Raw genomic sequence first — 15,113 nt, forward strand, 5'->3', positions numbered from 1 at the left:
GAAAGAAGGAAGGAAGTCTGTCAGCAGAGGTGTAGGCTTGGTGTGTTGGGGAGCACCTCCAAATGTGTGAGGGGGTAGAGCTGCCCTGAAACAGACCCCCAAGGCCCCCAGCTTCCAGTCAACTCCTTCCCTGAATGAAGTTCCCAGCTATCCCTCCAATGGGTCATTGGATAACAAAGAGGACTCCTGTGGTACTCAGCTTCTTTGACTACCCAATCAATACCTGTTAACATAGTTCTGCTTTAGTGTTGGAAGTGGAGGCTGATAGAACATATAGTGATCATCTTCAATGTGAATGCCCAAGTCCACACTCCTAACAGCCCCTCAGACTCTCAAGCATATGTGCTGGTTGCAAATCCCTGGGGATTCCTTTTGTCTAAGACTCTATTACTGTCTGATAAGATGACCCTGATAGTCTTAATCTAAAATTTTTTCAATGTTTTCTTCACAGACTTCTTTTTGCATTATTTTTGATTGTTTTAAACTGTAATGTTTAGTCTGGCGATATAGCTGAGTGGTAGAGTACTTGCCTAGCATGTATTATGATTTGATTTTCATTTCCAGCAAGTTACATGTATATGTAAATATACTTAGATATCTATTTTGGTGACTGAAATATTTTAGTGTCTCTTAAATTTTATTTTATTCTGAATTGTGATGAAAAATATATAGAACATACTAACTACAATCTTACCCATCTTTAAGAATATCATTCAGGCATTAGGTACGTTTACATTGTTATGCAACAATTATCACAGCTCATCTTCAAAACTCTTCCCCAAAGGAGACTCTACAATCATTAAACTCTGACTTCTCATTTCCCACTCTTCTGATTCTCAGAAAAAACACCATTTTGACTTCTGTCTCTATGAATGTGACAACCCTCAGTACCTCCCATAAGTAGATTCATGTGGTATTTTTATGGCTGGCTTGTTCTAGTTAACATAATGTTCTCAAGAGTTATCCGCATTGTAGTGTGTGTCAGAATTTACTTCCTTTTAAGAATGAATAATATTTATGTGTGTGTATGCATTTGTGTGTGTGTTTTTTCTTTTTATTGGATACTTTCTTTATTTACATTTCCAATGTTATCCCCTTTCCTGGTTTCCCCCCCTGAAACCCCCAGTCCCATCCCGCTTTCCCCTGCATCTGTAAGAGTGTTCTCTGACCCACCCACCCACTCCTGCATCCCCGCCCTCAAATTCCCCTACACTGGGACATGGAGCCTTTAAAAGACCAAGAGCCTCTCCTCCCATTGATGCCTGACAAGGCCATTCTCTGCTACATATGCAGCTGGATGGTGATTTCCCCAGAAGATCTTTTATTGTTGAGAATTGTTTTCACTATCCTGGATTTTTTATTGTTCCAAATGAATTTGAGAATTGCTCTTTCTGACTCTATGAAAAGTTGAGCTGGAATTTTGATGGGATTGCATTGAATCTGTAGATTGCCTTCAGCAAGATGGTCAGTTTTACTATATTAATCCTGGCAATCCATGAGCATGGGAGATCTTTCCATCTACTAACATCTTTGATTTCTTTCTTCAGAGACTTGAAGTTCTTGTCATACAGATCTTTCACTTGCTTGGTTAGAGTCACACCAAGATATTTTATATTATTTGTGACTATTGGGAAGGGAGTCATTTCCCTAATTTCTTTCTCAGCCTGTTTATCCTTTGAATAGAGGAAGGCTACGGATTTGTTTGAGTTAATTTTATGTCCAGCCACTTTGCTGTAGTTGTTTATCAGGCTTAGGAGTTCTTTGGTGGAATTTTGGGGGTCACTTAAGCATACTATCATATCACTGCAAATAGTATTATTTTGACTTTTTCCTTTCCAATTTGTATCCCTTTGACCTCCTTTTGTGGTCTATTTGCTCTACCTTGAATTTCAAGTACCATATTAAATTGATAGGAAGAGAGTGGGCAACCTTGTGTTGTTCCTGGTTTTAGTGGGATTGCTTCAAGTTTCTCTCCATTTGGTTTGATGTTGGCTACTGGTTTGCTGTATATTGCTTTTACTATGTTTAGGTATGAGCCTTGAATTCTGGATCTTTCCAAGACTTTTAACATGAAGGGATGTTGAATTTTGTCAAATGTTTTTTCAGCATCTAATGAAATAATAATGCATTTTTTCTTTGATTTTGTTTATGTAGTGGACTACATTGATGGATTTCTGTATATTGAGCCATTCTTACATCCCTGGGATGAAGCCTACTTGATCGCTGTGAATGATCATTTTGATGTGTTCTTGGAATCAGTTGGCAAGAATCTTATTAAGTATTTTTTGCATTGGTGTTCATAAGGGAAATTAGTCTGAAGTTCTCTTTCTTTGTTGGGTCTTTGTGTGGTTTAGGTATAAGTGTAATTGTGGCTCCATAGAACGAGTTGGGTAGTGTTCCTTCTGTTTCTATTTCGTGGAATAGTTTGAAGAGTATTGGTATTAGTTCTTCTTTGAAGGTCTGATAGAATTCTGCACTAAAACCATCTGGTACTGGGCTTTTCTTTTAGTTGGGAGTCTTTTAATGACTGCTTCTATTTCTTTAGGGGTTATGGGGTTAGATGGTTTATCTGATCCTGATTTAACTTTGGCACCTGGTATCTATCTAGAAAATTGTCTATTTCATCTAGATTTTCCAATTTAGTTAAGCATAGGTATTTGTAATAGGATCTGATGATTTTTTTTGAAATTCCTTAGTTTCCGTTCTTATGTCTCCATTTTCAGTTCTGATTTTATTAATTTGGATACTGTCTCTGTGCCCTCTGGTTATTCTGCCTAAGGGTTTATCTATCTTGTTGATTTTCTCAAAGAACTAGCTTCTACTTTTGTTGATTCTTTGTATAGTTCTTTTTGTTTCTATTTGGTTGATTTCATCCCTGAGTTTGATTATTTCCTGCCCTCTACTCCTCTTGGGTGTATTTGCTTCTTTTTTGTTCTAGAGATTTCAGGTGTGCTGTCGAGCTGCCAGTGTATGCTCTCTCCAGTTTCTTTTGGGAGGCACTCAGAGCTATGAGTTTTCCTCTTAGCACTGCTTTCATTGTGTCCCATAAGTGTTGGTATGATGTGTTTTCATTTTCATTAAATTCTAAAAAGTCTTTAAGTTCTTTCTTCATTTCTTCCTTGACCAAGTTATCATTGAGTAGAGTATTGTTCAGCTTCCATGTGTATGTGGGATTTCCATTATTTTTGTTGTTATTGAAGACTAGTCTTAGTCAGTAGTGATCAGATAGGATGCATGGGATTGTATGTGTAATTTTTATGTAACTTTGTTTTTGTGTGATTCTGTGTATGTGTGGGTGTTTTGTGTTCTCTCCCCCCCTCTCTGTATTTTTAATGTAACTATTTTTTTTTTGGTGTGTTTCTGTGTATTTGTGGCTGTTTTGTGTTCTCCCCCCCCCCACTCTCTCTCTGTTATTCATTTATTCACTCAGGGATTATTGCTTCCATGTGTTAGCCATAGTGAATAATATTGCTATGAATAGTAACATGAGAGTGTCTGTTTGAAATTCTGCTTTCAATTCTTTTGTTGTTGTTGTTCTATATAGGAATTGCTAGATTTTTACTTTCTCGAGGGACTGTCCAATGGCTTTTTTTTTTCCATCACAGCTGTGTCATTTTATATCCTCACCACTGAAGAGTGAGGATCCCAGTTTCTCCATCTTTCCCAAGACATGTTCCTGTCTTTCCTCTTGCCTTTTATCTTTTTTTCTTTTTTATAGTAGCCACCCTAATAAGTATGAGGTGGTACTGTCCCTCCAATTCTGCAGCTGAGGAGGGTCTCTCTTGATTCCCTGTGGGCCCAGTTTTGTTCACTGATACAAATCCTCACCTGCCAATCTCTGATTCCAATATAGTTTTTCATCTCTGGTTTGTGGCAATGGAGGAGAAGCAGTGTGGTTTGGAATAGGAATCTGGCTCTGCCACATAGTGACCATGTGACCTTGGACAAGATAAATGACCTGTGCTTCATTTTCCTGACCCACAGAAAGAAGGTATCATGTCTACATACCTGAGAGAGTTGTCATGAAGAATAAATGAATTAACAAAGGAAATTCTTATACATCAAAGCCCCATAACTGTGTAAGTGAGAGCAATTGTTACTATTGACTTTATCTGAAGGCATAACTTGTTTATAAATAAATGTATTCCGTTGGAAGATTTAGATTTATAAAAAGTTGCCAAGATTAAACAATGTGTTCCTATCTGCCCCTCCTAATTTCCTCTAATGCTGCCTTCTCACACAAACACATTTGTCAATACAAAGGGAATTAACATTGGCATGTTATTGATAAGCTGCAGTCTTTATTTACATTTCACTGATTGTGCCATCAATTTCTGGGTTTTTTCCCCCCACAACTCAAACCAGGATACCACATTGCATCCAGGCTGAGCTGTTTCCGTTTGTTTTACTTGTTATTTATTATTTCTCTGAGTGATGGTTTTAGAAGCTGGAATGTGCTTATCTCTAGGCAGAACATGTCTGTACATCTGCTAAATGGCTAAATGCTTCTAACCGTCTCAGTTGTCAGGAGGCTGCTTCATCCTCCTGCATTTACCTGCCTGGAGATGTGTGGATCTGTGACTGCTTGCATCATGGAAGTCATAGTATACAATAACCCGTCTCAGATGGTTCCCGTCAGTTCTTGGGTTCCTCCTCTCTTTGCAGGATATCATTCAGAACCTTAGTGAACAATGGGAAAAATGTCTAGAAAATACCCAGCTACTTCAAACAGCTCATTAGGAACTCAGTGTCTGTGACAGGCAAGGCAAAGTGCTAAGTAGAGATTTAAAAGTGGCAGTCCAATATCCAAATGAGACCAGCCATGGGATTTTTTTTCCATTTTTTTTGCATTTGACTTTGAAATAGTCAGTAGTCTAGAGTGTCCAACCAGCTTACAGCCTTCACATCTTCATTCGTCTAGATGTGGCCTCTCAGAGTTTTATATTAGACATCTTTCATCTATAAATATTTAAAGACATTCTCTATTGACCAATACTATGGATGGCCAGAAAAATGATGAGAGGTTTGAATTTTGAAAAGAAAAAACAGACACTCCCTTCTCAACTAAAAATACTCCCTTAACTTAAATTCTTGTTCTTACTTGTGGGTAGCGCCTTCGAGACGCCTACAATTTCAGCCATCCAATTACCCCAGCATCTCTCTTAGTGCTAGCATGCATTGGGCAATAGAATGGATCAGAAAGGCCGCATTGTGAGTAGCAGGTTTGCAGTCATCGACTGGCTGTGTGAACTTGCGCAAGTTACTCAACCTCTTTATGCCTCCCCTTCACCTGTCAAATGGGGATAATTGTAACACCTGCCTCCCAAGGTTGGTGTGAGGTTAAATGAAAAGCAGGTGAGGCAACATAGGCAAAACGCTTAGTGCAGCACCGCGCAAGCAGTGCATTCTCCAGACCTTCAGCTTTTGTTCTTTAGGATGTTCTGGAAAAGGCAACGTAAGTTTGGTGGCAAGGAAAGAGGTCCACGAAGGATGTAAAAGTGAAGCTCTTGTGCATAGCTGACATCTCCTTGGCCCAAGCAACTTTCATGCTGAGTGACTCACTGTCTCCCTCCCCATTTGCCAGAGAAGGGTTAAGTTCAGAGCGTCCATTTAATACTGCGCTGGTCATATGGAAAGAGAGGCCATATAATTGACTTTGAAACAGACGCAAGTTATGGCTAAGAATGTGAACTCCAGTGTCCTAGGAGAATCTCTGCATGCCACCCAGGGCTAGCCGTGTACTGAGGGGAGAATGCCCCATGCCTGCCTCACTTATATCATGCACAACTGTATCTGGCTTGTAGTACTTTGTTATGGCAGCTCCAAAAATCAAAGACAAGTGGGGATGGTCACTGGGTTATTGGACACAGAGAAAGACACACACGTATACACACACAGAGACATGGGGGGGGGGACAGGGACAGACAGAAAGAAACTTGTCTAGAGCAGTATTTTTAGAAGTCTTTAAGAAAACAATAGGAAATACCTTCCTGGAAACAAAGATGCCCTGAATCTGTATCTCCTGCTCTTCGTATAACCACAAGTCTTCCTTTACTTCTGCTTTATAAAAGGTAAGAAGGCTGACACAGGAAATGGAAGGGTTGGTTTTGTTTGTGTATTTTAGTTTATGAATTAAGGGGAAGCTTTTTTTTAAACATTTGGTGTAGGAGTGAAGAGAGACACAACAACAGAGTCGAATGGACTAGATGCTAGACAGAGCATCCCCAGGAATCTGGAGGGTGAGAAGGTTACCAAAACAGTGAGCTCACTGCTGGCAGATACCTGAAAAGTACCAAGCCATGGGGTTAAAGAGCTCAGAGGCCCCCACTTCAGTCTTTGCCAAGCAATCTGCCCCCATACTAGCTGTGCCACTAGCTTTTAGCTCCAGCTCAGCCCCCCTCCCCAATGTGGGCAGAGCGCCCTATCTAGTCCCTTGACAGGGTTAATTCTGTGGTTCCCTTCTTTCCAGTTGGTTCTCTGCCTGGTCTCCAGGCTTCACCACCCATTCAGGGGAAGACCAATGCAGTTCGATATTCAGAGAGGCCTGCCTACAAGTAATATTGTCCTGAAGGAAGACAGTGGTCAGAAAATCAGCATGTGCCCAGCCCCTTGCTTCAGACCACTCCTACTGCCGGTCAAGCTGTTCTATCTTGCTTGAGCAGGTACAGTCAGTAACCTGCAAAATGTCAACAAGTCAGATGGGGGCAGAATAAGACAGGCAAGAAAGCTTAAGGGCAGGAGAGGCTGCCATGGGAGTTGGAAAGAGAGAGGCTCCAAAGTTTGTTATCTTTGGCCCCTTGAACACTTCTCCGCCCTGGCCCTGGTGAAGCAACCTCTGTAAGTGGCTGACCTACCTATACCCCCAACATGGAGTGTGTGGAACGAGTTCACCGCCTCATTCTCCTCCCCTGCGGATGAGGTCACCTCCTGAGTTCTTTCCTGTGTTTCTGAGTGTAGCTGGGGAGCTGTTTGATCTCCTGTCTCCTTCTGTAGGTGACCTCTGAGTGGCCTCAGATGGGAGCTGACAGGACAGAAACACCCAAGGGAGATGCACAGCGTCTGGGAGCTGAGCCCACTTCAGCTAACTTCAGCAAGTCCCAAACTGGATTCTCCCAGTTGGTTCTCACTTTCTTGATTCATCCCACTCAGGACGGTGGTTTATGAAAGCACTGAATGCTGCTGACCAATGGATTCACATAGCAGAAGGTACCATTTCCCCAGAACCTGAGAGCAACTGCAGGGTTAGCAGTGCAATGCATCCAGGAAAGTGCAGTAGACCAGCAAAAGACAGGGTAGTCATCTGTGGAAAAGTTTCAGATACCCACTGCATTTTCTGTGTATATATGCAGGTGCACACATGTATGCCAATGTGTATGCACCTGCATGTAAAGGTCAGGGACAGCTTCTGTTATCATTCCTAAGGCAATTACACCCTTTTCTTGGAGGTTGAGTCTCTTACTGGCCTGGGATTCATCAAATAGCTTGGGTTGGCTAACCACTGGGATTGACCTGTCTGGGATCGACCTGTCTGGGATCTACCTGTCTAGGATCTACCTGTCTGGGATCTACATGTCTGGCCTTCTTAGAACTGGGATTATGAGTATGAATTACCATGTCCCATGGTTTTTATTTTTATATATTTTATTTTATTATGCTTTACTACTTATATGTGTCAGTATTTTGCCTGCAAGTATTGCATGCTTGGTACTGTGGAGGCCAGAAGAGGGCATTGGATCTCCTGGAGCTGGAAGTGCAGTTCTGAGCCACCATGTGAGTGCTGAGAATTGCTCTCATCATCCCTCAGCGCCCACCCCCCTCAGTTTTTAAAACAGTCTGGTGATGAAACTCACCTTCAGTTTGCATCGTTAAGCTCTTCACTGAGCTGTGCCACGCCCACCAGTCCTCCCCCTTTCATTTTTATAACTAAAAAAAAAAATTCAGTTGTGTTACATGAAGGAAAGAAATGTTTCATAGCAGCACAAATGCATGCAGATGAGCCCACACTGTGAGAAAGATGTAATAGTACATTCCCAGCTTTCCCAGCTTACCTTGTGCCCTTCCCAGGTTGAGTTGTATCCCCCACCCCACCTTCCCCCCACTGCCACAGTCAATTCCTATGTTAAAATGCCAGCCTTCAGAACGACAGAAAATGACTTTATTTGGTGATCGGCTCTATATAAGGGTAATAAATTAAGCAAGGTCATTAGGATTTGTCTGTAATCTAAGCCCTTGGAAAGACGACTCGGGAAGTTCGAGGCTACTGTGGGCTCTATAACAACATCCTGACATGGAGAGAAGAACTAAAGTTTGTAGACAGACGTGTGAAGGAAGAAGTTCTTGCAAATGTAAACTTGGAGGTCTGCAAGCTAAGGAGAGAGCCCTAAAACAGACCTTCTCGTACAGAATGCAAGCCAAGTCATTGAGCGTGGATTTGCAGCCTCCAGATCTATTATATAATGAATCCCTATTGCCTCATCGCTTCATCTGTGGTACTCTGTTACAACAGTCCAGGAAACTAGCATCTAATACCTTTATCATCAGTCACCTCCTTTGGCTCCAGCCTGGGAGTTACTCTTCTGTGTTTTTTCCTCTATGGTTGTGCATCATTCAGAATGAAATCACAGACGTATTGTATGTAGCCTGAATCTGCCTTCCTTCATACAGCGTAGCCCTTTTGAGATTTGCCCACACATTTTTTTCAATGATTTTCATTGCTAGCAAGTATCCCATTGTATAGATGTAGAGTTTGTTTATCCATTCACCAGTTGAAGGACATTTGGATCGTGTCCAGGTTTTGGTTATTGTAACTAATGCTTCTGTAAATGCTCATGTATGCAATTTTTGGGTGTGAGTGTGTGTTTTGATTTCTGTTGGGCAAATACTTAGAGGTGGGATCCCTTGATCATACGATAAGTATATGTGGAAATTTGTAAGAAACTATCAAGCCATTTGCAAGGCGACCATTCTATTCCTGAGTTTCCACCAGCCATGGGTGACCACGTACCGTGTATAGATCTCATGGCACTCAAATGGTGGGCTTGTTGGCTTGGGGGTTTGCCAACCGACTAGGCATGCCCAGCGATCTCCTTGTGGTTTTAGATTTCACTTTACTAACAACTAATGCCATCTTCTCATGTGTTTATTTTCCATCCCTATAGATTGTTTTGTGAAGTATCTAGTCAAATCTTTCCTCACGTTTAATTAGGTCATGGGCTTTATTATTACTGAGTTTTGAGAAGATAAAAGTCCCTTATAGAATATGTTTGTTACTTTTTTTCAACCAGTCTGCACTTTGCCTCTTTTTATATTGAAGAACAGGCTTTAAATTTTTTTAAAAATTCTTTTAAGTTAGCATAAAAAGTAATGGGTTTCATTAGGGCATTTTCATGCATCTACGTCATTATACTTTGTTTTAGATTGACTTCTTCCATCACGACCAACCATCATGCCAGACATTTTTTTTTAAGTTTATTTAAAACTCTGTTAAGTCTTAGAATGCTTTAGGCTTTTATGTAGAGCAAGTTATCATGACCTTTTGTCGTTGTTGTTGTTTGTTGTTGTTTTTAACAGATCGATTTGAGGAGTCTTGCCCAGGGTCACAAAGGGTTTCAGAGTCTCTGCTTTCATCTTGGGTTGGCAGTTGATGCTCATCCTACTCAAGTCATTTGTTCATCCTCTGTGGAGTATGGACACTGATAGAGACTACTGATTTTCAAACTTTGGGGGGGTTTGGGAGCTTTCTTTTGTTTGTTTTTGTTTCCGTTTCTTGAAACATGGTCTTATTAAATCATCCTGGCTAGTCATAGAGATCTGACCGTATCTTCTTCACAAGTGGTAGGCTTATAGGTGTGCATCACCACCCACATCTAACTTGTAAAATTTTTGGAAGTAAAGGAACCTACTTTTCCATACACAATTCTGCCACATACAAAACAGATGGTGATGTCCCTAGGACCCATGCTCCTAAGGTTCTGGAACACAAAGATACCTTTCACATCTCCACAAATCCCTCAAGGGCCACCTGAAAATCAAGGTTCTTATTAGTGCCTAGGCCATGAATGAGGTTCTATACTTCTGAACAGTTCTAGATTATGCTTACTGCTGGTATTAATACCTCACTGTGAGTGAGTGCTAGGGCTCCAGAATCTTCTATATTCCAAAGAGGCTTGTCTATTGTCACCCATAGAAGACTCGTATGTTTCTACAGCGTGTTTCTTCTGGGGAGATCCAAGTGTTTCTATATTAGTAGTTCGCCCTCCCTCCTATCTATTCCACTGCAGTTCCCACTTCACTGATAGGTCCATCAATGTCCAGGTTTGAGCCAAGTCCACCAGAACTTGGAACAATCACGTGTGGAAGACTAGCTGAAGACTAGTGCCATTGTGGACTGTGAGAAAGTCATCGCTGTACAACCATTTTGTTCTGTTACATCAGGAACCCAAACTGCCAAAAAGAATATGGGAAGGAGGGAGTTTCTTTTATGTAACTAAATACCATAGTGTAGTCAGAGCTAACTGTTTGAATAAGGTCTACATGAATATGGTTCTATGAAATTTCTTCTTTCTATATTCTTCTAAGTTCATTCCCCTCCCAGACAAGGAAGTTACTAGTTGGCCTTGTACTACCTTTTCGTGGCTTAACCCCTCCAATAGAAAGACAGCTCCCTTCCCCAATCATTTTGGCAAAAGCCCTACACTGCAGGTTCATTAGCTTAGCTCCGAACAGTGCCTATTCACAAGACAGTGACTTTAGTCAGTGTGTCTACCAGATACGGTGACCTGATGGACCAGGCCTAGATGATGCCTTGAGCTCCAGAGGGAGGTCCCCCAGAATCACAGTGAGAACTGTGAAAGGGAGAGGTTCCCAAAAGAGGAGGAGGGATGTTCTTTGCTTGGTGGGCAAACCTCATGAGAATTATTATGAATCTATATGTATGAATGGCTACTTTCATTACTTTTTTTTCCTTTAAAAAAAAGGAAACAAGAATCCTATCTTGGACCACCCAGGAAACACTCCTGGGGTGGCTCTGATGCCACAGTGCACTGTTTGGAGTCAGCCTCCCTTGGTCTCTTGGGCCTCTCTTTCATCACTTTCAGTGTGGCTCTCTCACCTCCAACACGCAGGAATGCCGTGATACCTCTTCTAATCACACAAATCCACTCACAAGTCAATTCTAGAGACGCCACTAGCACTGTCCCAGAGTTATCTGGATCCCCCGTGACAACCACCAGGAAGGCAAGGGAAATGCTATACATAAAAATGGCATTTCAGGCATTGGGAATTTTTTCATTTGTCCCAAGAGAAGAGGGTCTCTGTGGACTTGGGAAATCATTCCACTGGTTTCACTGACCCACAGCCACAGCCAAGGTCATAGCCATCTAGCCCTGAGCAATCCCCTCTGAACGGAGGCGGCAATAGAAACAGGTGGCGCCGTGACTGGGCTGATTAAAGGCATCGTCGGGACTGTCTTGGGAAGAGGTGTGCAGGTGGCGAACCTTGCTTAATTATCAATGTTAAAGGCCTGTAAACTGAGACCTTGGGAGGGGAACATTCCTGCTTTGTCTCTGGCAGGCAGAAGGGGCTGGTTGGGGCCTGAGAGCCATTAACTTCAGCCATCCAGGCGGTTAGAGACACCCCCACTGGTAAATCTGCAGACAGGCCTGCACGATGTCCTAGCAAGAAGAGAATGGCCCTCAGTATGAAAGAACCAGTTCTAGCCAGAGGCAGGAACAGCAGTTGCGGGATCTCACTGATGTTCTGTAATGTCAGGCTAGGCTGATAGGATATTTTATTGAATGACAGGAATCCCAGCTCCAGTAACAGTACCCCAGTGTCAATAGTGAATGTAAATAGATTATCTTATAAAACAAGAAAATATGTGCACAGTGTCCCCACCTCCCGCTCCTGAGCCCATGAGCTGTGAGACCACACTTGGCACCTGCAGGCTCCTCTCCCTTTCTCCCCAAACACACACAATGGTACCCTTTATGTGCTGCCTGACAGACTCCATGGGAAGGGCATGCTGTGTGTGCAGTTGGACTACAGTAGTACTGTGCGCAGTAATCATTAACCCGAAATGGCATTTACGATGATGAGGTGGTAGTGCGTGCTGCTCTGCCTTCATCCCTCCAGCAAACAGAATGTACTGACTTGAAACAGGTAGGACTAGTTATGGCCAGGCCCTCAGAGACACAGTGTTCTCCTGTGGAGTTAGCCATGCATAATGGGCCCATTGACTAGGGCAGCAGGTGCTTGCTTTCTGGATTGCTCCAATAGTCATTTGGGCTTAGAATTCGTAGGTGTGGGTTTCTATCCTTTTCTTTCTTTCTTTCGAGACTCACTGTATAGCCCAATCTGGTCTGGATTCTGTATACAGTCCATGGCAACCTCCAAATTGCAAACCTTCTACCCCAGTCTCCCAAGCACTAGGGACACAGGTACATACCACACCTGTCTACTTTGGAGTTCTCCTGAGCAGGGTTTTGCTCACTATCTGGGAAAGAAATAACCCAAGGGTGGCACACACCTCTTTGAATGGAGCTGAAAGAATCAGAAGGAATCCACCAGGATGAGATAGCCAGGCAATCCCACTGTGGCTGAACAGAAACAAAGTTTTGTCCCCTTTGCACAAATAGCTTGAGGACAGAAAATCCTTAAGACTATCTGGGGATGAAGAGAGGAGAAGCAATGGTTAGGCAGATTCTCCAAAATCACACAGTCATCCTTGAATGCAGTGTGGCTTCCTGTTTCTCAGATACTGACCTCTTTGCAAGCTGAAGTGACAAGGGTCTGTGCTTGGTGCTTCGGTGCTAAACAAGATTTCTCCTGTCCCAAGTCCAGGCACCGTCCCTTACTTGTGCCCCTCACATCTTACTTGGATAGAGAAGAAGCTGGGTGTAGCAAATAGAGCATAAGAAAATGGGTCCCAGCTCAGCTCAGTGGCCCTCGATTTAATGATAGATAGATCCTTTCCTACCCTTGAGCCTCAGCGTCCTCACCTGCAGATAATTGCCACAGTACTCTGCATTCAGCAGACACCCTCTACTCAGGTGCCCCAGTGTCCTCCCCACCCAGCATCCTGGGATGATAGGGCAAGGGGCAAGATTTCAAGTTTGACTGAGAGACCCTGAGAAACAGAGTAGGGTGGACCTTGTATTCCCCTCCCAGACACCAATTTGAGCCCACCTCCTCCGCAAAAAGGAAGAAGTAGCCGCTGAGGTCTCGAGTCGAGTCCATTTCATTTAACTCTTTATGGTCAGACCCTGTGTTTTTGGATCTGGTGACCTGCCTAGTGTCACAGGGAGAGTTAATGGCAGGTCTGTGTCCTGCCAGTAACTCATTTTCCTGATTTCAGGGGCCCTTTGCTCGCTAGTGATTGATTTGACTATACCTCTGTCAGCTGTAGTAGTCTCGGCAACAGGAATTGAAAACCCATCATTCCACAAACCATATGCAGCCTGAGCCCAGTGGTGCAGTCACCATAGGCATTACCTATATCAACACACTGATTTCTAAGTTTCCGAACTATACTGGGTATACTCCTCCAAGCTCCACACCAAAGCTGAGAGAATTACAGTCTACAAGTCTCAAGGTTTCAAATCTGAGCAGAATCTGCCACCTACGCAACACAGCCCACTCCTTGCTATGAGGAAGGTAAAAGACCCAGGGCTTAGTGTTGGTCGCTCTTCTTACTGCTGGGACAAAATACTTGACAAAAGGCAATGTGAGGAAGTAGATTTCTTTCAGCTTACAGTTTAATAGTGCAGTTTGTCGTGATAGGGAAGTCACGTCTGCAGGATACGGAAACAGGTGGTCACATTGCATCTGTAAACAAGCAAAGGGAGATACAGGCTGCTCAGCTGGCTTTCTTCTTATTCCATCTGGTACCCACCGTGGGTTGATGCCATGCAGATTCTTAGTGGGACTTTCCTCCTTAGTTAAACTTTTTCTTGAAATACTCTCAAAGATGCACCCAGAGGGGTATCCAGGATGATTCTAAATCCAGCCTGATTATCAATAAAGATTAACAATCCCAGGCTTTGATTTAGACCCAAGGTATGGTTTTTGTTTGCTTGTTTGCTTTGCTTTGTTAAGTGATCTCAGAATCCCAGAAAGGGGAGGGGGGCGCAGAGGGAAGAAGGGAAAGGAGAGAGAAGGACAAACAGAGAAAGAAGAAGGAAGAGAAGGAAAAGGAAGGAGGAGAAAGAGAAAGAAGGTCAGAAGGCAGAGAGGAAGAAGAGGAGAGTCAGCAGTGGTGGCAACCAGGGACATATCCCCAGTGACCCACTTCCTCTGACCTGGCACCCCCTTCCTCAGTCTCCACAATCTCCCAGTAGTCCATGTAAGGTGGATCTAAATCAGAGTCTTTGTGAGCCAATCATACAATCCTCTCAATGGTTGGATCTACCTTCTTGGAGCGAGCTTCCCACATGCCACCCTTTGTGGGCATTTCATATCCAAACCATAACCAACACACTGAGTTTCTACTTTCTACGGTTTAAATCTAAGTGGCAACCCCCTGAATAAGGTACATACATTAAAGGCTCAGTTGCTATGGTGACAGTATTTGGAGGTGTTGTGAACCTTTTATGCATGGCATTGAGTGAAAAATCCTTTAGTAATGTACTGGGCACATGTCTCCAGAGGACTCTAGCCCATACTCCCCTCTGCCTTCTGGCTCATGATATGAAAGGTTTATTAATATCTACACTTTGCACCGTCAGTGAAATTCTAAAGCAGTAACTCCACTAGTGATGGTCTCCACAACCATGATTCAAACTCAACCAACTTCTTTACTAGTTAATTCCTTTGGGTATTTCACTGTAGCCATTTCTCTTGGCTCACACTGTGTGGTAGCAGTTCTCCCATGGCAACCAGGTATAGCTGGAATCCCTTTACTCAACGACATTTCTTTTATTTTTTTTTAAATTAGGTATTTTCCTCGTTTACATTTTCAATGCAATCCCAAAAGTCCCCCATACCCACCCCACCCCCCAATCCCCTACCCACTCACTCCCACTTTTTGGCCCTGGGGTTCCCCTGTACTGGGGCATATAAAGTTTGCAAGTCCAATGGGCCTCTCTTTGCAGTGATGGCCGACTAGGACATCTTTT

The 15,113-nt window shown here is 42.9% G+C and overlaps 1 long non-coding RNA gene across 1 annotated transcript in view; it reads left to right on the plus strand.

Moving 5' to 3' along the window:
- The window catches only part of LOC115030398, an 8,469-nt gene extending 1,266 nt beyond the window's left edge, over positions 1-7,203 (plus strand). Inside the window, exons 2-4 of the long non-coding RNA XR_003836004.1 lie at positions 3,985-4,079; positions 6,470-6,662; positions 6,994-7,203. This is a non-coding gene — a long non-coding RNA (uncharacterized LOC115030398). The remainder of the gene's footprint in view (positions 1-3,984; positions 4,080-6,469; positions 6,663-6,993) is intronic.
- Positions 7,204-15,113: the final 7,910 nt, after the last annotated feature.

Source organism: Mus caroli, chromosome 2 (assembly GCF_900094665.2).
Source record: "Mus caroli chromosome 2, CAROLI_EIJ_v1.1, whole genome shotgun sequence".
In the NCBI taxonomy this organism is placed as follows: Eukaryota; Metazoa; Chordata; class Mammalia; order Rodentia; family Muridae; genus Mus; species Mus caroli.